The sequence below is a fragment of the Dipodomys merriami genome, unplaced genomic scaffold, assembly GCF_024711535.1.
Source record: "Dipodomys merriami isolate MVZ:Mamm:240054 unplaced genomic scaffold, mDipMer1.0.p SCAF_284, whole genome shotgun sequence".
NCBI classification, from domain to species: Eukaryota; Metazoa; Chordata; class Mammalia; order Rodentia; family Heteromyidae; genus Dipodomys; species Dipodomys merriami.
The window spans coordinates 1,028,056-1,049,135 of NW_027204315.1; the positions used below are offsets into that span (position 1 = coordinate 1,028,056).

The 21,080-nt window shown below is 40.0% G+C and overlaps 1 long non-coding RNA gene across 2 annotated transcripts in view; it reads left to right on the forward strand.

Annotated features, from left to right (window-relative positions):
- The first annotated feature begins 18,126 nt into the window (after window positions 1-18,126).
- The window catches only part of LOC138838585 (uncharacterized), a 40,801-nt gene continuing 37,847 nt past the window's right edge, over window positions 18,127-21,080 (forward strand). Inside the window, exon 1 of one of the 2 annotated variants that reach the window (XR_011375674.1) lies at window positions 18,127-18,171. This is a non-coding gene — a long non-coding RNA (uncharacterized lncRNA). Of the gene's footprint in view, window positions 18,172-18,194; window positions 18,380-21,080 lie in introns of those variants that run through there. The other variant, XR_011375672.1, reaches the window with a different exon arrangement.

Sequence of the window (21,080 nt, forward strand, 5' to 3'; positions counted from 1 at the left end):
AGGCCTAATGTTGTCCCCTCCTTATCCTTCTCTGAGATAGCATTACCCATATTAACGATTTCACTTACCCTTAGAGACCTCTTAACCTCGGCTAGAATATTTTCCTTTCGTGCCCCATGTTGGGTGCCAGATGTTGGGTCTTGGTCCATCCCGTGGAAGACGGACTGGGTCCAAGGAAAGGTAAGTGTGCCACTTGCCCATTCCCCAGCTTCCTCTAGCCCTGGAGACAGTCAGAGGCAGCAGGGAGTAAAGTCAAGCAGGAACTCTTTTATTACCATGCTGTGATTTTTTTTTTATCTATCTTCTATTTTCTTCCTCCATGGTATAACCTGTTTTCACTGTATTTGATGTTGGTGACTTGCATCTTGCATATACGTTTTTCTACTGTTGGAGTGGAAAGGAAATAAAATTCTGAAACAAAGACACAGTATGACCCGTTGTAACAATGAGACGATCAAGACTCTATGTTGAAAACGAACTTTACAATTTGAGGATGGGAGGGGAGATTTGGGACAGTTGGGTGAAAAGGGATGGCAAGGGAAAAGCAAATGAGGAGGTAACAATGCTTGTTAGATAATGTACTCATTAACTTACTTATGTAACTCTAACCTCTCTGTACATCATTTTCACAATAAAAAACGAAAAAAAAAGTTATCCTGGAGTACATTAACTTCAAATTTCCTAAGTGCTCTGTAAATTAAGACCAATTTTAAGTGGGAAGAAGGTTCTCAGAAACATTTTTTGTGAGTGTGTGTGTTGTGCATTATTTCCCAAGTTTACATAAGTTAATAGAAGGAGAAACAATAGGAATAGAAGAAAGAGAAGTTCTATGTTCATGTATAATGGTTCAATGCACCATAGAAGACTCTGCAAATAAGACAACTTTGAAACAATAAAGCCAAGGCCAGTATTTAGATCTATGGGAATGATGTAGAGAAAGCATTATTCCTAAGTGGAACATGAAGGATAAGGCCCCTCTCTTTCTTCTACTAGCTCTAAATATGCTAGCTAATCATGTAAATTAAAAAAAAAAAAAAGTAGATTGGAAGAATAATTCTGGTTCCAAGCAAGTTAGATATAAGAGCATGGACTTAACTGGAAAAAAGGCCATGTTGAGAGAGCAGGAATTATACTAGCAATGAACTGGTGGCTAATATCACATTTCTTTTTCTCTTTTTCTTTGTTTTTCTTTTTTCTTTTTTTTTTTTTTTGGGTCCGGTTGTGGGGCCTGAACTCTGGGCCTGGGCACTGTCCCTCTTCTCTTCAGCTCAAAGCTTGTGCTCTACCTCTTGAGCCACAGCACCACTTCCAAATTTCTGGTGCTTCATTGGAGATAAGTGCCTCAGAAACTTTCCTATCCATGCTGGATTTAAACTGCAATCCTCAGTCTCAGCCTCCTGGGTAGCTAGGACTATAAGCATGAGCCACTGGAACCTTGCTTAGGATCATATTTCTAACAGTGTACACTCAGCAAATGTAATGTGTATGTCCATCTATCTTTATATGAACTCGAGTTAAAAATCTGGGCTACAGCTTAGATTTTACACTCACAGAAATGTTTGTAGTTTAAGAGTTGATACTCCTGGAGAAATAAAACCTAATAATGTAAAGGAGACCGGTAAGTTCAGTTTTCATCCAGCCTGGGCATAACAGTCTTTGAGACACTATCTATAATTAACTAGTCAAAAGCTACATTGGAAGAATGGCTCAAGTGATGGAATTCAGCAAGATTGCTGAATAACAGCTTGAGGTTTTTGCATACATAGGTACAAATATGCACATATAAAGGCACATATATGTTCAAACACACATAAGAAACAACTCTCAGAATGTGTAAAAAAGTTAGAAAATAATAGAAAATATTTCCTGAGTAAGACTAGAATCAAGTGATAATTTTTAATATTAGAAAGTCCTTAAGGGAACATTCCCCCAAAAAGCTTGAGAATATTATATAGGTAGGGGTCAGAGATACAAAATCAAGTCATCATTAATAAAGGGATCATATCCATGGAGGAAGGAATCAGAGATCCCTTCAGGTGCATCTGAAAATGTTCATAACCTGTGTCAAATATTAGAATAGCTTTGAACATAGTACATGAACAGTTTGAGCCATCAGTCTAGTGGAAATGTTATTGGAGTCTGTATCTAAATAAACCAACAAAAAATGGTAGGACAATGTGATACAAGCCAGGAATTCTAGCACTCAGAATAAGACAGGAGATTAGAAAGTGGAATTACATAGTAATACATTCCCTGGACTAGGTAGTATAATTTTGTCTCAATAAAACAAACCAAGGATGGAATAAAAAATAAACAAGGAAGGCAAACACAGTTGGAAGTTTGGGCTAATTTTGTCATTATGTTTTAAGAAGTCAAGTTTCCTATTGAAATGTAACTAATATATAATCTTCAGTTGTGTTTTAAATGTTGTCTTCATTACAGAACATTCCTAGATGCTAAAGAACTCATGATTCCCAACCAAAAATTTGAAAAAGTAAGCATCATTCTGTTAGATTCCAAAGAAATGATGAAGGATTACAAAAGTTTAAGCCTGGAGAAATAGGAAAGTTCATTTAATGTAGGACTTTGTATACCTGGCTAAATTAGAATTTAGATTTAAAATAAATATTTTTGTTTGTAATTTACTATTCGATAGGATACTACAAAATTCTTTTCAAGTAGAAGATTTAATTTAGAAATTCACAAATGATTCTGGCATTCTATTTGCCTAGAATATTCTTTCAAACGAGATATAGTTAGAACTTAGTTAATTGACAATTCCAACAGTTCATGTGTAACATGATACTGTGAATAATCTAGACAAAGTTGCCAACAAGTTGATATTAATTTATAAATTTAGAAATCGAGCAATCTTTTGAGATTTTGGTGTAACATAGTATGAAGAGAGTAATTGTGTGACATCTTTTTTCTTCTACCTATACAAAACACAGGAAGAAATTTCCTTAAATATTTACCTCTGTATAAAATGAGAAAATGCAAGGTTTGGCGTTTGAATTTATTTTGTTTTTTTTTGTTTGTTTGTTTATTTTGTCCTAGGGCTTGACCTCTGGGTCTGGGCACTGTACCTGAGCCTGTTTTGTTCAAGACTACTGCTCTAACATTTGAACCTAAGTGCCACGTCTGTCTAGATTTTCATGAGCAGTTTAATTGGAGATAAGAATTTAAGGAGCTTTCTTTCTTGGGTGGGCTTTAAACCATAATCTTCAGATCTTAATATTCAGATATTCAGATCTCCTGAATATCTATGATGGATAATATATAATAAAATAAATATAAAATAAAAATAATATTTGCAAGTGTTCTGATCTCAAGAATACCACTGGGAGAAAATGATGCAGCAAAGTTTAGTATAGTGTTCTTTCTTCAAGACGAAGGGCATTATATTAGCAGAAGTGTAGTATTTTTTCACAATAGTGATAAGCCAGTCATGATGTGAATTTAGGAAATTTTAAGATGCACCTTACAAATTGGAAACTGTTGGTCTAGGATGACTTTATGGAATAAAAATTGGGATTGATTGCCATAGAAATAATAGCTTACTCTGATTAACAAATGTTTGCTTTTGAGTAATTAAATATTATAGATACTTCATAGTTTTATCTTCTACCAGAATGTGTCGAGTTTTTCTGTTGACTTTTAAATATGTAACGCCTCATAGGAAACTGCATCTATTGCAGATTTAAATAAAAGGCAAACAGGTACTCTTTTGAATGTCTCTGGTATGGCATGTTCAGAATTTGAAAATGAGTAGATAGTAGTCATAGGCATGTTGAAGACCATACATATTCTGTCCTCTTAACAATTAGTAAGTTTTGAAAGTTAGAATTGAACTGTTTTCTAAGTTAGTATGAGAAAAGATTAAAAAATGTTTTTTTTTTCAAAATAATGGCAAGCATATTCTGAAAACATTGTATAGTTTGATAACATTCCAGTTGATGTCCCTCTGATAAAGAAAGGGGTAATTAATTCAAATTAGCAGCCAAAATGTTCATTTTTTAAAAAAGGTAATACACATAGAATAATATTTACTATACCAACACAGTGAAATTATATTTTATGCAGCTCATTTTTAAATTTAATTTTATTGTCAAGGTCATATATAGAAGGGGTCGTAGTAATTGTAAAATAGTGAATACGTAACATGTAGAACTTTTTATACCCTCCCTCATTTTTCTCAGACTTTTCCTTCACCCCAATACTCCTGACAAGTTGTAATGTAAATTTGCAACATGTTTTCTTGTGAGTATTGCTATTGCATTGGTTTGCCCTTTGTCCTTTGTTTCACCATTTTGTTATGCCTTTTCCCTTGCCAAATTAAGATAAATGTATAGGGCTGGGAAGATGGCTCAGTGGTAGAGCGCTTGCCTTGCATGCCTGAGGGCCTGAGTTTGATTCCTCAGCACCATATAAGCAAAAAGAAGAAAGCCGGAAATGGAGCTGTGGCTCAAGTGGTAGAGTGCTAGCCTTGAGCTGAAGAGCTGAGGGTCAGCGCCCAGGCCGAGAGTTCAGGCCCCACGAACGGACCCAAAAAAAGAAAAAAAATAAATGTATATACAATGCACAGGATACTGAAATCAAATACAGCAGGGGATAAACCATAGGGGAAAACACAAAAGAAAAAAGAAATCACATAGTACATTAAAAACAACAACCACAAAGAAAAACCTCTATTTCAATATCCAGGAGTTCATTTTGCTCAGCATCATCTTATATGGTCATATATACATAGCTGTTGAGAAATTCTGTTCATCTGCTAGGACTATCCTAGACATTTCCTACTTATTAAAAAGGAGGAAAACCATGAAATCTGTTTCTTTATTGCTTGTTTATTTTACTTAGTAAGATTTTCCCAAGTCCTAACTACATGTAGAAAACTAAAGCTAGATCCTTATATATCACCCTGCACCAGAATCAACTCCAAATGGATCAAAGACCTTGAACTATACGCAGACACTCTGAAAACATTACAGGATGGAATAGGAGAAACCCTAGGTCTCCTTGGCTCAGGCCGAAATTTTCTGAATAGAGACCCGGAAGCACAACACATCAAAGAAAAGTTGGACAAATGGGATTGCATAAGGTTGCAGAGCTTCTGCAGGGCAAATGACATAGCTAACAAGATCAATAGAAAGCCCACCGATTGGGAGAAGATCTTTACTAGCCATACAACGGACAAGGGTCTCATATCTAAAATATACTTGGAACTCAAAAAATTAAACCACCCAACAACAAATCCTCAAAGAAACAACTGCCCAATAAATAAGTGGGCGAAAGACTTAAAGAGAAGCTTCTCTGAAGAAGAAAGAAGGATGGCCAATAGACACATGAAGAAATGTTCAAAATCCATAGCCATAAAAGAAATGCAAATCAAAACAACATTGAGATATCACCTCACTCCAGTTAGAACAGCAAAAATCAAGAACTCTAACAACAACAGATGCTGGAGGGGTTGTGGACAGAAAGGAACCTTACTTCATTGTTGGTGGGAATGTAAACTTGTTCAACCACTTTGGAAAGCAGTATGGAGGTTCCTCAAAAGACTTCACATAGATCTCCCCTATGATCCAGCAATCCCACTTTTGGGCATTTACCCAAATGTTTACAAACAAGACCACACTGAGGCCAGAACTCTGAATCTGGGTGTTGTCCATCAACTCTTCAGCTCAAGACTATTGCTCTACCACTTGAGGCATAGCACTACTTCCAGCTTTTTTCTGTTTATGTGGTGCTAAAGAATCAAACCCAGTGCCTTCAGCATGCAAGGCAAGCACTCTAATACTGAGCCACCTTCTCACCACTTCTCCTTTTTTTTTTTTGCGAGTCCCAAGATTTGAACTCGGGTCCTAGGATCTCAAGATCGGCTATGGGTCCAGAGGCTGCACCCCAGCCTAGGATGATAGAAACTGAGGCAGAGTTGCCATGAGCTGAGTTCAATCCGCAGGCCTGGACAAAAAAAAATTAAGAAGCTGGCTTGGAATTAACACCATTTTTCTGGAAGGCCTGGAATTTGAACTCAGGGCCTGGGCAATTCTGTGTCACTGTGGTGCAGAGGAAGCTCACTGTCATTGAATACAACAATTTCAGCTCAGGTTCCACCCCAGCACCGATAAGTCTCTCTGTATGTATGTATATATGTATATATATATATATATATATATATACATATCTATCTATCAATCTATAAGGCACTCCTATGGCTTGATCACAGGTCCTCAGAACTCCTGGCAGCTCAGTTTGCCGGAGGCTGGTGTGCTAAGACTGTGACCCCGTTTATGGATTGGCCATTGAAGGCCTTGGTTTGAAATCCCAGCATGGCCAAAAATTTATTCGTGGATTAAGAAGCCAATTTTGACATATTTTTTCCTTCTCTGAGAAAGTCCTGGGTCTCAGTATGATGCATAATCCATATGCGGATATATCCTATGTGATATGATGTAATTGAAAATGTTATATGTATCATAATACTAAATAAATAAGGGTAATAAGCATCATATACAGTAAACCCATGTATGTAAATAGATCTCATATATTAATATTCATTTTTCCAGTGCTGGGGCTTCTATTCAGGCCCTGAGAACTGCTCTGAATTTCTTGTCTTCAAGCACGGTGAGCCTTTGCCCATCACCTACAGTGCCACAAAGTTATCCATACCCTGAGTTTAAATACAAGGCCTGCCATGAAAATGGTGCAAATTCCAAACCAGGGCTTTATTGTTGTTATTATTATTATTATCATTATTATTATTATTAGCCGAGCACAGGGATTGCACTCAGGTCTTGGCATTTCTGCAACAGCAGAACCTTGTATCCGAGGACCCGAGTTCAAATCTTGGGGCTGGCAAAAAAAATAAAAATAAAAGGAGAAGCATAAAACTGAGAAGTTCAAGAAGGTGGTTTTACTTTTTTTTCCCTTTGTATTGTGACCATCCTGGGTCTAAATGACAAGTCCCAGAAAGTGTACATGACCTTGCATTGTTGATGTTTGGCAGGCTATTAAGGAAGCCATACCGAAACTGGCAACTTAGTTCTGGAGGTCGAATGCCGGGATTGCCACTAATGAATGGTGGAGATTCTAAGAAACCCATTCCCATATACATCCATACAAATGGAATGTTATAAAAGTAACAATTTCCGGGCGCTGGTGGCTCACGCCTGTAATCCTAGCTACTCAGGAGGCTGAGATCTGAGGATCGCGGTTCAAAGCCAGCCCGGGCAGGAGAGACCGTGAGACTCCTATCTCCAATAAACCACCAGAAAACTGGAAGTGGAGCCGTAGCTCAAGTGGTAGAGCCCTCACCTTGAGCTGAAGAGCTGAGGGACAGCGCCCAGGCCCAGAGTTCAAGCCCCACAATCGACCAAAATAAATAAATAAATAAAAGTAACAATTAAGTTGGTAGTTAGTGTATGATTATAAAATTATACACAACAATTATACTACATTGACTAATTTTCAATTAATCCTTTATTATGTATTCAACCATGATAGCTAAAAAAGCAAGAAATAATTTAATTGCCAATAATCGGTAGTAATATTGTATATGCAATTTCATAGTATACAGACATGTCTCTTGTTTTATGCATCTACATCTATCTATCCATCCATCCATTATCTATCTATCTATCTATCTATCTATCTATCTATCTATCTATCTATCTATCTACCAATCTACACATTTATCTGTTTATACACTTGTCACTACTGGGGCTCAGTGGTAGAGTGCTCGCCTAGTTCATGCAAAGTCCTAGGGTCAATTCCTCACTACTGTTTGCATAGATAAATCTAGAAGTCGTGCTGTTGCTCAAGCACTAACTGAGCATGAAAGCTTAGAGTCTGTGTGTCAAAACTCTAACTCAAGACCCAGAAATGGCACCAAAAAAATAGAATGTTCTGACTGGAACTATATAAGGATATCACTGCAAATACCTCATCACAGAGCAAGTCTGCAGTCTGGTGCAGACAGGTGCTGTCTCACCTGAATTAGCCAGAGGTAACCGTTGCAACCCAGCTGCACAGAAGCAGATGCTGCTGGCTCACTCACCCCTGTCATCCAAGATTCTTAGGGGCTGAGATTTGACACTGGTGAGTTTAAAACCCAGACCTGGCAGGAAGTCTGCGAAACTCTGAGCTGTGGCTCAAAGTGGTAGAGCTCTAGCCTTGAGCAAAAGATCTTAGGACTGTAACCAGGCTTTCAATGCAATCCCCGTGGCTGACTCCACCTCCCCCCAAAAAAACCCTCTAAATCATTAGATGTGAGCTTTGTGTGGTTTGTAACGTGTTTCTGAAAGAATGGTGATATTGATGAAAGCACCCTAATTCTAATGACATTGTGTGGGATACAGCTATGTGATGAGTCCTTCATGAGGTTTCGTGTGCTGAGTCCTACTTTCATCTGGTCCTTGTAAGAGCTCCACAAGTCAGATAATTGTGCTATAGAAAAACTTGAGGCTCAGATATGTCCCCACGTCCGGGCCAAAATTATGTTTGTCTCCTGCAGACAATTGTTTGGGTTTTATTTTTCTGGGTCATGAATCTTGAACTCAGGGCCTAGCCCCTGACCCTTCCATGTTGGGCTCATAGCTAGCTCTCTACCACGTGGAGCCAAGGATTCCCTTGCAATAGAGTGCTACAGTCTAGGTATCTGTAGCTGAGGTCTGTCATCCTGCCTACCCAGGAAGCTGAGATATGATGATTTCGGTTTCAAACTATCCCAGACACAAAAGATCCCATGAGACTATAATCTCCTTTTCAGCACTTAGAAACTTGAACTGGAAGCTGGGTGCTGTTGACTTGCACCTGTCATCCTAGCTACTCAGGGGCCTGAGAGTTGAGGATCACTGTCCAAAGCCAGGCTGGGCAGGAAATTGCTTGAGAGGCCTCTCTCCAGTGAACTACCAAAAACCTCCAGGGGTGCTGTAGCTCAAGTGGTAGGGCGATTGGCTTTAGCTGAAGAACTCAATGACAGGACTCAGACCTAGACATAAATTCCTCCAACTTCCAAAAAAAAGAAAGAAAGAAACCTGAAGTGGAGGGCTGGGAATGTGTCTTAGGTGTAGAGTGCTGTATGAATCCCTGGGTTTGCCTGTATGAATTCCTGGGTTTCATTCCTTAGTACCACATACTAGAAAAAGCCTGAAATGACTGTGTGGCTTAAGAGATAGAATGCTATCCTTGTACCGGAGAAACTCAGGTCCAGTGTTCAGGTCCTGAGTTCAAGCTACAGGACAAGTGTGTGCACACACATACATGTGCACACAGACATACACACACACACAAACACACACAGATACACACACACATACACATACACAAACACAGATACCAGAAGTGAAGGTATGACACCAAATGGTAAAACACTGAGCTTCTATTCTTAGCTCATGGTCAGCACCCAGGTCCTGTGTTCAACCCCAAAACCTAGTCTTCCGGGGCCAAACTAGGAGAGGTCAAAGGTTTCAAAACTTGATGAACATTACCAGCCCTAAATGTCAGGGAGCATTGTGATATTACACATGTGCTTAGATTTAGCAAGCTTCCAGCAACCAAGGAAGCCACCGTTGCCAATAATGAATCACTTCATTAAGTTCAGCTCCCTTGTTTCCTGCCAAAAAGAACCTTGAAATAATTGTAGCAGGTTATTTCAACGCTGGAACATAGTATAACAAAGACACGATAAATGCAGGGAACTTGGCCTGACAAGGGAGGTGGCACAAATGAAGGCTTCCTGTCAAAACAGCACTGGGGAGATAGCTTGGGGTATAAAGAGGCCTTTTTCTCCTGGCCTTTATAGCCTGCCCACACTCCTCCTCAATAATTGGCCTGGATGGAGTTGTTTTTTACACAGCTGTACTGGAGTGAGGCCTTTTTTCTGCTTGTTCCAACAATGAGGCAGACTTCCTCTAGCACCCTGGGGTGTGCAGAAAACCTTAGGCTACACTGGGAACAGTTAAGGGAGCCCCAGAACATGCACTGTCTTGAAAGCACGGTCTGTGCTATGAAATCATTCTATTCAAAGCAAATATTCTAGCTGGGTGCCTTTCATCATAGGGACTCTGGCCCTTTACCGATAGAAATACATGCATACATACATGGGGAAACATGGAGTTACTTGTTTTTTATTTTACTTATTTTTTGGCAGGTGCAGAGGTTGTATTATGAGCCTAGGCACTGTCCCTGAGCTCTTTTTGCTCAAGGGTAGTGCTCTTTCCTTGAGCCACAGCCCCACTCATGATGAGTTTTTATTCCTTTGGTCTCTCAGAAATAAGAGAGCTGTGGACTTTCCTGTCCTGGCTGAATTCAAACTGGCATTCTCTACCTCCCAGACTCCTGATGAGCTAAGAATACAGGCAGGAACAAATGACACCTGGCTTTCTTTTCTTCTTGTTCTTTTTTTCCATTGTGAGAAACTGATATCTTCACAGTGTCATTCCAATGGTTTGCATTTTGAAGTAAACTGCCCAGGCCTGGGGTTCCAATGCCAGGACTGCCACCTACAAATGGAGGGAGATCCTGAGAAAGTCTTTCCTATTCATGTGAATGTTTAATGGAATGTTATAAAAGTAACAATTGAATTTGCAGTTAGTTCATGATTGTTTTATAGAAGGCCACACAAAAAGTATTGGATTATGTCTTCCATTTTATCTATTTTGTATAATTCTCCCAAGTAAAGAATATTGACTACTTTTACATTAATGCTTTAATAAATATTTATTTATCTATCTATATCTATATCCATATCTATATCTACACCTATATCTTTATCTATCAGCCACTACTATGGCTTGTTCCCAGGTCCTAAGAACTGGTTGGCAGCTCAGTTTGACAAAGGCTTTTGTACTACAACTGATCCTTTCATGAATTGGACATTGTGGGCTGTGAATTCAAATCCCAGCATGGCCAAAATTTTGTATGTGGAGTCAGAAGTCAATTTTTACACATTTTTTCCTTCTCTATGAAAGTCCTGGGTCTCAGTATGATGTATAAACCATATTCAAATAAATCAATGTTATAAGATGAAATAAATGTTATATATGTGATAATACTGAATAAAAAAAAATATGGATCATAAATGTCATATGGAGTAAACCCATGTATGTAAATAGATCTCATATATGAATATTATTTTTTTCAGTGCTGGGGCTTGAATTCAGGCCCTGGAAACTGGGCTGAAATTCTTGTCTTCAATGACGGTGAGCTTCCTCTCCCACACAGTGCCACAGTTACCCAGACCCTGAGTTCAAATCCCAGGCCGACCAGAAAAATGGTGCAAATTCCAAGCCAGGGCCTTATTTTTTTTGGCCAGGCCTGGGGCTTGAACTCAGCTCGTGGTAACTCTTCCTCACCTTCAATAATCTTAGGCTGGGTTGCAGCCTCTGGACCCACAGTCTATCCTGAGATCCTAGGATCCAAATTCAAATCTTGGGACTGTTAAAAAAAAAAAAAAAGAAGTGCTGGGAAGGTAGCTCAGTAATAGAGTCCTTGCCTTGCATGCATAAGGCCATGGATTCAATTCCTCAGTATCACATAAGCAGAAACAAGCCAGAAGTAGTGCTATGGCTCAAATGGTAGAGTGATAGCCTTGAACTGAAGAGTTGAGGGACAGCACCGAGACTCAGAGTTCTGACCCCAAAACCAAGAAAAAAAAAAGAAGAAAAGAGAGGGGGAAAAAAAGGAGAAGGTTAAAACTCGGAAGTATCAGAGGCGGTTTTACATTTTTTTTCCTTTGCATGACAAGCAGGGCTCGGAAAGTGTACATGACCTTGCACTGCTGAATTTTGGTGGGCTATCTGGGAAGCCATAGCCCAAAGCAGAAACCTAGGCCTGGGGTGTGAATCCCAGGACTCCCACCTATGAATGGTAGTATATCCTAAGAAATGCATTCTGATATACATCCTTATGAATGGAATGTTGTAAAGTAACAATTACTTTAGTGTATGATTATATTATAAAATTATACACAGTAATTATACTATATTGAATAATTTTCAATTGATACTTTCTTATGTATTCAACCATAATACTTCAATACAGGAAGGAATAATTTATTGATAATTGTTAGTAATATAATATATATAATTAAATAATATACACACTTCTTAGTCTTGTTTCATACATATATACATATATATATACATATATACATACATATATATATACATACATATATATGTATATATGTTACAATCTACATATCTATTTCTACACTTGTCATTCCTGGAGCTCAGTGGTAGAATGCTCGCCTCGATGTATGAAGACCTGTGTTCAATTCCACATTATTACAGACACAGAAAACCCGGAAGTAGTGCTGTCAAGCAGTTGAGCACTGGCTTTGAGCATGAAAGCTTAGGGACTGTGTCTAGGCCCTTACTCAAGCCCCAATACTGGAACCAAAAACAAGGTAGAATGTAGAATGTTCTGCCTGCAATTATAGAAAGCCAGGATTTCAAATACCTCATCACAGAGCAAGCTGGGAGTCTGAAACTGACGGCTGTCATGTAACCTGACTTAGCCAGAGGTCAATAGTTGCAGCACAGCATCATGGAACCAGACACGGCTGGCTCACCCCTAGCTGCTCAGGGGGTGAGATCAGACACTGGAGGTTGAAAACTCAGCCCTGGCAGGAAGTCTCATAGACTCTGAGCTGTGCCTGAAAGTGGTAGAGATCTAGCCTTGAGGAAAAGATCTTAGGACAGTACCTCTAACCTATGAGTGAAATCCCTGAGGCTGATGACTCTCCCCCACAAAACATCCCTCTAAACCATTAGATGTGAACTAGTGCCGTTTGTGATGTGTATCTGAAAGAATGGTGATAGCGATTCTAATGACAGTTTGTGGGATATAGCTATGTGATGAGTCCTTCCTGGGGTGCTGGGTGTTGAGTATTTCTGGGTTGTCCATGGGGTACTGAGTGCTGAGTCCTTCACAGGGTGCTATGTGCTAAGTCCTTCACGAGTTGTATTCTTTCATCTGGTCCTTATAAGAGCTACAAAAGTAAGATGAATGTGCAGATGAGAAAGTTGAGTCTCAGATATGTCCGCAAGGCAGGGCCAAATTTACATATGTACTAAACTCTAGTGATTTGTCTCCTGCAGACAATTGTTTTGATTTAGGTTACTCCATCATGAACCTTGAACTCAGAGCATAGATGCTGACATTCTTCTTGGGCTCATGGCTAATGTTCTACCATGCTGAGTTAAGGACCCACTTGCAGCAAAGTGTCATGGCTTAGATGTCTTTAGCTGAGGTCATCATTCTGCCTGCTCAGGAAGCTGAGGATCTCATTTCAAAACTATCCAAGATCACGGTGCAAAGTCAGCCTTGGCAGGAAATTCCTTGAGATGGTTATATCCAATAAACCACCAGAAAGCCTGAAGGGTCATTGTAGCTCAAGTGGTAGTGTGCTAGACTGAGATGAAGAGCTCAGAGACAGCATCCAGGCCCATACTTCAACTCCTCCAACTTACAGGAAAAGAAAGAAAGAAACCTGAATTGGAGTACTGGGAATGTTTCTTAGGGGTAGACTGCTTTGTGTGTGTGAAACCCTGGGTTTGAATCCTCAGTACCACATCCCTACAAAAAAATCCTGAAGTGGCTGTGTGGTAAGAGTACTGTCCTTATACAGGAGAAACTCAGGTACAGTGGTTAGGTCCATAGTTCAATCACCAGGATGGTGTATGCGCGCGCGCGCGCACACACACACACACACACACACACACACACACACAAACGGAGGCACCGTTGCCAATAATGAATCATTTCATTCTGTTCAGCTCCCTAATTGTCTATGAGAAGGACTGCTGAATTAATGGTAGCAGTTTGTTTCAACACTGAAACATAGTCTAACAAAGACAGGATGAGTGTAGGGAACTTGGTCTGCCATGGCAGGTGGCACAAATGAAAGCTTCCAGTCAAAACAGAGCACAGGGGAGAGAGATTGCTTGGGGTTCAAAGAGGCCTTTTTCTCCTAACCTTAACAGCATGGGCACACACATCCTCACTAATTGGCTTGGATGAATTGTTTGTTACCCAGATGCACAGGAGTGAGGCTTATTGTCTGCCTGTTCCAACAATGAGGCAGATTTCCTCCAGCAGCCTGGGGTATGGAGACCCCCTCAGGTTAACTGGGAACAGTGTGGGGAGCCCCAGAACATGCACTGTCTTGAATGCACACTCTGTGCTAAGTAATCATTCTATTCAAAGCAAATTTCCTAGCTAGGTGCCATTCTTCATAGCAACTCTGGATCTTCACCAATTCAAATACATGCATATATACACAGACACATGGAGTTACTGGCTCTTTTTTGTGGCAGGACCTGAGGCTGGAACTGTGAGTCTAGACATTTTCCCTGATCTCCTTTTGCTCAAGGAAGCATTTTATTGTGTCTTAAACCATGATTACCCTAGGTTGGGATGCAGCTTTTACACCCACCCAGGGATACTAGGACCCGAGTTCAATTCCCAGCACTGGCAAAAATACAGCAAACCAACGAAAATTGATGATGAAAAACCAGGTAATTTTACACAACAGGTTTGCTTTTGTTTACTTAGCACTGTGACACTCCTGGGGCTCAATGACTTGGCTTGAAAATTGTATGTGACCTTGCATGGATGAAGGCTGGGGGGCTGTCAGTGAAGCATCAGTCCAACCCAGATACCTAGGCCCTGAGATCAATCCTCGGCCTGCCACCTACACATGGCTGAAGATCTTAGGAAACTTGTTCCTATCTATAGGAACACTAATAAAATGTTTGAAATGTGCTAACTGAATTAATAATTAGATAGTCATTCCAGTATAAGATTGTATGCAATAAATATAGATCATTAATTAATTCTTTATTAAGTATCCTACCATGATTAATTAATGGAGGCATAATTTTAGACCAAATAATTGGTAGTAATAGAATATGTGAAAATAAGATATAGACATCACTCTTTATATAGGGTTATACAGTAGAATCTACATAAATGTCTGTCTCTCTCTGTATACCTTTGTAGATGCATATACATATGTTAGTACACACACACACATGCACACTCACACACACACAAACACACACACACACACACACACACACACACACACACACACACACACACTGCAATCTAAACATCTATCTGTTTATATATTGGCCATTCCTTGTCTTGATCTCAGGTCCTCAAATGGGCCCACCAACTTCACTTGCATCAGACTGGTGTGCTAACATTTACCCTTTCATGAAGTGGGCCTGTCAGACCCTGAGTTCAAGGCACAGAACTGGCAAAAACTTAATCTTGTGGGAAAACCCAATTGTCCCACTGTTTTCCTTATCGATGAAAATCCTAGGCCTCAGGAATGATGTAGAATACATAAGCAAATCTATGTCTTATGTAATAGGATGCAAAAAATGTTATATGTGTAATCATACTTACTCAAATGCATAAGAAATAAATAAAACATAAAGCATACACTAATCACAACATACAGTAAACATTTGCATGTAAATATAAATCATGTTTTTAAAATGTATACAAATATTATTTTTGAATTCAGGCCCTAGGAACAGGCCTTTATTGTCTTCCAGGATGGTGATCTTCCCATCCCCCAATGTGCTCCAGATTTCCCTCGACCCTGAGTTCCAATCCCAGGCCTGGCAGAAAAAAATGGCAAGAATTACAAGCCACGGATCCTCATAATATTTTAAATATTTTTAATGTATGTATGTATGTATGTATGTAAGTATGTATGTATATATGTATGCATGTATGCATGTTTGTATGGTTTTATTTATTTTGTCAAGCACAGGGCTTGAACTCAGGTAGTGGCAATTCTACCTCAGCTTTGATCACTCTAGGCTGGGATGTAGCCACTGGACCCACAGCTGCTAATGGGATCAGGCCTTTCAGGGAAAACAATGCACAGAAAAAAATGTGGCCTTTTTACGTTTTCTTCCTTTGCACGGTAACCCTCCTAGGTCTGAATGACACTGTTGCAAAGGGTACTTCACCTTGCATTGCTGAAGGTTGGCGGACTATTAGGGAAGCCATAGCTCCACGTGGCAACATAGGACCTGACCAACCAATGGCAGAAACTGGTTCCCATCCATAGGAATAACAATGGAATTTTGTCAATTTCACAGTTGAAAGAGTTAATCATGATGCTCCTATAAAATTAAAGAGTGTTTTCAGGAGTCTGATTGATTTTATTTAATATTTATGAAGCATTAAAAGAATGTTATTATTTACAGGAACACAATAATTTCAGGACACTGATTGATTTAATTAATAGTGTAACGATGAAAACAATAACATTAATTACATGGACACATAATACATACCCAAGAATTGGTAGGAATGTAGTCTTATAACAATAACATATAGACATCTCTGGCACTCTATAAAGATATATATTTATTAGTATACTGTCATCTGCATCTCAATCTGTTCATATTTTGTTAACTCCTGGGCTCGATCTCAGGTCCTGGGAACAGCCTGTCAGCTCAGTTTGCCCCAGGAAGGCGTGTTCACACTCAACCATTCATGAATTTGGCCCTGTAGGCCATGAGTTCAGATACCAGCACTCCCAATGAATCGTTGAGTAAGAAGCTGATGCTGACACGTTTTCCTTTTCTGTGAATGTCCTGGTGTCAGATATGAAGTGGAATACATATGCAGGCCTATATCCTATGTAATCAATGTAACCAATGTTCTATGTGTCATAATAATCAGTAAAATAAATGGTCAATACATAAATAAAACAAAAAAATACAATAACTACACTGAATGCAATATGGAGTCAACATATGTATATAAATATAAATATAAGTCATATATTTAAATTGTACATGAATAGGTGGGAATCGATTTCAGGCCTAAGGAACAGACTTGAATTTCTTGACTTCAAGGAGGCCAGATTCCCCTTCCTACACAGTACAACAGTGTTACCCAGACCACGAGTTCAAATCCCAGTCCTGGCAGAAAAATGGCACCTTTATAGTATGTGAGGCCCAATGTGTAACCAATGTTCTATGTGTCATAATAATCAGTAAAATAAATGGTCAATACATAAATAAAACAAAAAAATACAATAACTACACTGAATGCAATATGGAGTCAACGTATGTATATAAATATAAATCAAATATTTAAATTGTACATGAATAGTGGGGATCGATTTCAGGCCTAAGGAACAGACTTGAATTTCTTGACTTCAAGGAGGCCAGATTCCCCTTCCTACACAGTACAACAGTGTTAACCAGACCATGAATTCAAATCCCAGTCCTGGCAGAAAAATGGCACCTTTATAGTATGTGAGGCCCAATTCTTAGGTATTTCATTATTCCTCCATTTTATGAATGTGATTGTTTAAATGCTTAATAAAGTATTAAATAAAATCGATTAGTGTCCTATAATTATGTATAATTTTATCCTAGAATCATTCAAGAACTGCCCATTCAATCATGACATACATCCCATCCCATTTGTATTCATATGGATATGAATGAGTGTCTTAGGATCTCCTGCCATTTGGAGGTGGCAGCCCCAGGATTCGAACTTTGGGTTCTAGCTCCCCCCGCTTAAACCCGAGAACAGGGAACTCACTGTTCTGTCCAAGAACATCAGCAAGACCAATGATTAGGCAGGCACCAGTGGCTATCAACATTCCTCCTTGACGTTTACAAGGCTGTGATGGGAGGATCATGGTCAAGATCACCCTGAGGAGGAAAGTCCTTGAGACCCTGTCCAATTTCAGTGCCAACAAAGCCAGAAGCCCTGTACCTCCAGTGGTAGAGGGCCAGCCTTGAGCAAAAGCAGCTCAGAGACTGTGCCCAGATCCTGAGTTCAAGGTTCGGGACTGGCAACAAACAGACATAAATAACAATCTGTGTAGCCATCCAGCTAAAGTGGTCTCCCTCTTGTCCCCAACTGAATGGGACAGAGTTCCCTGGGAAAAGGGCTGGGAGAGCCCCTGTCAACTTGACTCTGCCCATGCTGATTGCATCACAGGATTCTAGCCACACCCCCATTATTTCATGTTTCTTTGTGACCAATGGGATACAAGAATGGTGTCAACGCCCACATTCCATGATGCCTGGTAGCACCTAGATTCCCTCTTTTAGTACACCACTACCAGCAGTTAAGGAAGGTAGAGGTGGCTGAGTGGTGAGCAAGATACTCAAGGTAACTTTAGAGAATAGAAGGAAATTGACATGTCCCACCCTCCTCCCCCACTTCCTGTGGTACTGGATTTCAAATCTCAGCGGGCCTAAGGCCCTGACCTGGTCCCTGCCCCTGGTCCTCTGCTCTGGGTCCATGTGTCTGCCATGCCACCGCCATCCCTGCTTGCTCTACCTGGATCAGCTGCCAAAAGCGTCTCCCAGCAGCACAGGTGAGTGGCCGCCCCAACACCATTCCCAACTCGGGTCAGAAACCCCTCTGAGAGCACAATGACCCCCTGCTTGTTTCGTCTCCCTGGCTCTGAGGAGCCACCTTTCTGTCTTGTGCATTTCTGAGAAACAAACAATATATACTTAGGCTGGGCTGAGTCAGGCGATCCTCCTATCTGTGACATGTATGCTCCACCAGTCCTGGTCCTCTGTAGTTGGGATGGTAGACATGTAGAGCCATGCTTAGTCATCAGTTTGGATGGATATCACAAAATCTTAGGCCATGGCAGCCGATTCTTGACCACAGATAAAGCTCTGGGTAGGACCACAACCATTGGAACTCAGTCTCTTCACAGGACAGTTGTGAGGAAACAAGGGATTTATATATAGAGATCTCTGAAACATGGCTAGGCACAGAGGGAGTGGCCTTCAGGTAATGTTCTCGCCAATTCTGTGAGCATATGACAGGAAGATACCTGGAAAGGGTTCAGGTGGCCCCTGTTATGAATGGGGCAACCGGTGTGGGATTATGAAACAAAACATGGCTCTCTTTCATCATTACCCTATCCCCATGAGGAAGGGTATCCTTCACTGTGTTGAGTTTTGCAACTGGGGGAAACAAAGCATGGAGAAGCTGGGTGACCTACTTATGACCTCAAGTTCACAGGAAGCTAGGCCTGACTTCTCTACCACGCTCCCTAGTTAAATGGGTGCTGTTCAGTCCACTTTTTGTAGTGGGAAGTCCACTTCTTGCCAGTCATGGGGCTTGAACTCTAGGTCTGGGTGCTGTTCAGGAGCTCCTCAGCTCAAGACTATCACTCTACCACTTAAGCCCACAGCACCACTTTCAGATTTCTGGTGGATCTTTGGAGATTAGAGTCTCACAGACTTTCCTTCCTGGGCTGTCTATGAACCATGATCCTCATTTCTCAGACTCCTGTGTAGTTGGGATTAGAGTTCTGAGCCACCGGCACAGGGCTTAAGTGTACTTCTCACTTTCTTTCTCCCTCTCTCTCACATGAACTGGTTGAATGTATGCTGGAGGAGGTGGCCCATTGTCTCCATGTGGCTAGACCCCATGGTGGCCCTCTCATTCTGGAGATGGGCTGTGGGTCAGGAGCTGTCTCACTCAGCCTGTTGAAACAGCTCCATGAAATAAGCTCCTCTGTACCCTGGCTAGACCATGACGGTTATTCATTTCCATCCAGCTTTACTGGACTTCTCATATTGAATTGTTTTCTACATCATTTTCTAGCACCTGGCCAAAATTATGATACATAGTTACAGAATCAAAATGTCATGCTTTCTTAAGAAATTCATTTAAGATTCTGGGAATGTGGTTTCATGGTACGGTGATTGCCTAGCATGCATGAAACCCTGGGTTCAATTCCCTAGTACCACATAAACAGAAAAACACTGGAATTGGTGCTGTGCCTGAAGTGGTAGAGTGCTAGCCTTGAGAAAAAAAAAACAAGCTCAGCAATAATTCCCTAGCCCTGAGTTTAAGCCCCTGGACTGGCAATAAAAAAAAGTATTCAAATATTTTTTCATTCATGTGACTGTTTCTAATATATTTATAAGATGATTTCTTTGTTGCTTTGTATGTCCCCCACACACACGTTATAACCCCTGCTTTCACTGTATTTAATGTTGGTATAATTTGTGGAGGGGAATGGAAAAAAAACACAAATCGTTTAAATAGGGATACAGGTGGACCCATTGTAATAATGAGAAGTACAAGTCGTTATGTGGAAAAACGAACTTTACAATTTTGGAGGGGGGTGCAGTAGAGATGGGAGGGATGGTAAGGGATAGGAAGGGGAAACAAAGGAGGAGCCAACAATACTTGATAAGAAATGTACTCATTATCTTGCACACATGTAATTGTAACTCCTCTGTACAGTATTTTCACAATTAAAAAAAACCATTTAGTTAGCAAATGCAAAATAAAGAAACCATACTTTGAACATATAATTGCTCCTTCCATACTGACACCTGACAATAGTCCCTTATTCATGTACTTTACTTATAATAGCATACTCTGTTGATAAAAAAGTTTTGATCATTAGGTCAAAGCAACTGATGCCAGGATTTTGTGTGGTCACTGCTAATCACAGAGAGAAGGGTAGTCTAAGTGACATTTGGAAATCTTTTTGGTCAATCATGGTACCAAAAACGCAGAGGCTAATTAACAGTTGTGACAGAATAGAAGGAATAACTCGATGGAAGGAATAAATGATAGTAATTAAGGTGTACCAGAAACTGTTCTTGAGAACCATTTTTGGTTATTGAAGAACTAGTTATCAACTAAGCTTATTCCTCATTGCATTTAGCAGTCTAAATGACTTAGGCTAGTTCTTAATATCTGTGTGATAAATGTATCTCCTTCTGTGCTGTCCTTTCCTACTCAATCTCCTTTGCTTTCTAAAAATCTCAGTCTTTCTATTTTTCTCTATGAACATTTCCTGATACTAAATACACCTATACAGATGGCAGAGGATGTTAATGTAAGGGTCTCATGAGTCATTAATGTAACAACATGGAAAAGGAGGACATATTTATTGCTATCTCAATTTTTCTGAAAAGCTGCAATGTCATCATTTGGTTCAAATTTCCATACTTTGTCTACATAGTGTCATTAAGTGCACATAAATGCAAATATGAGCCAGGTGCTGATGGTTCACGCCTGTAATGCTAGCTACT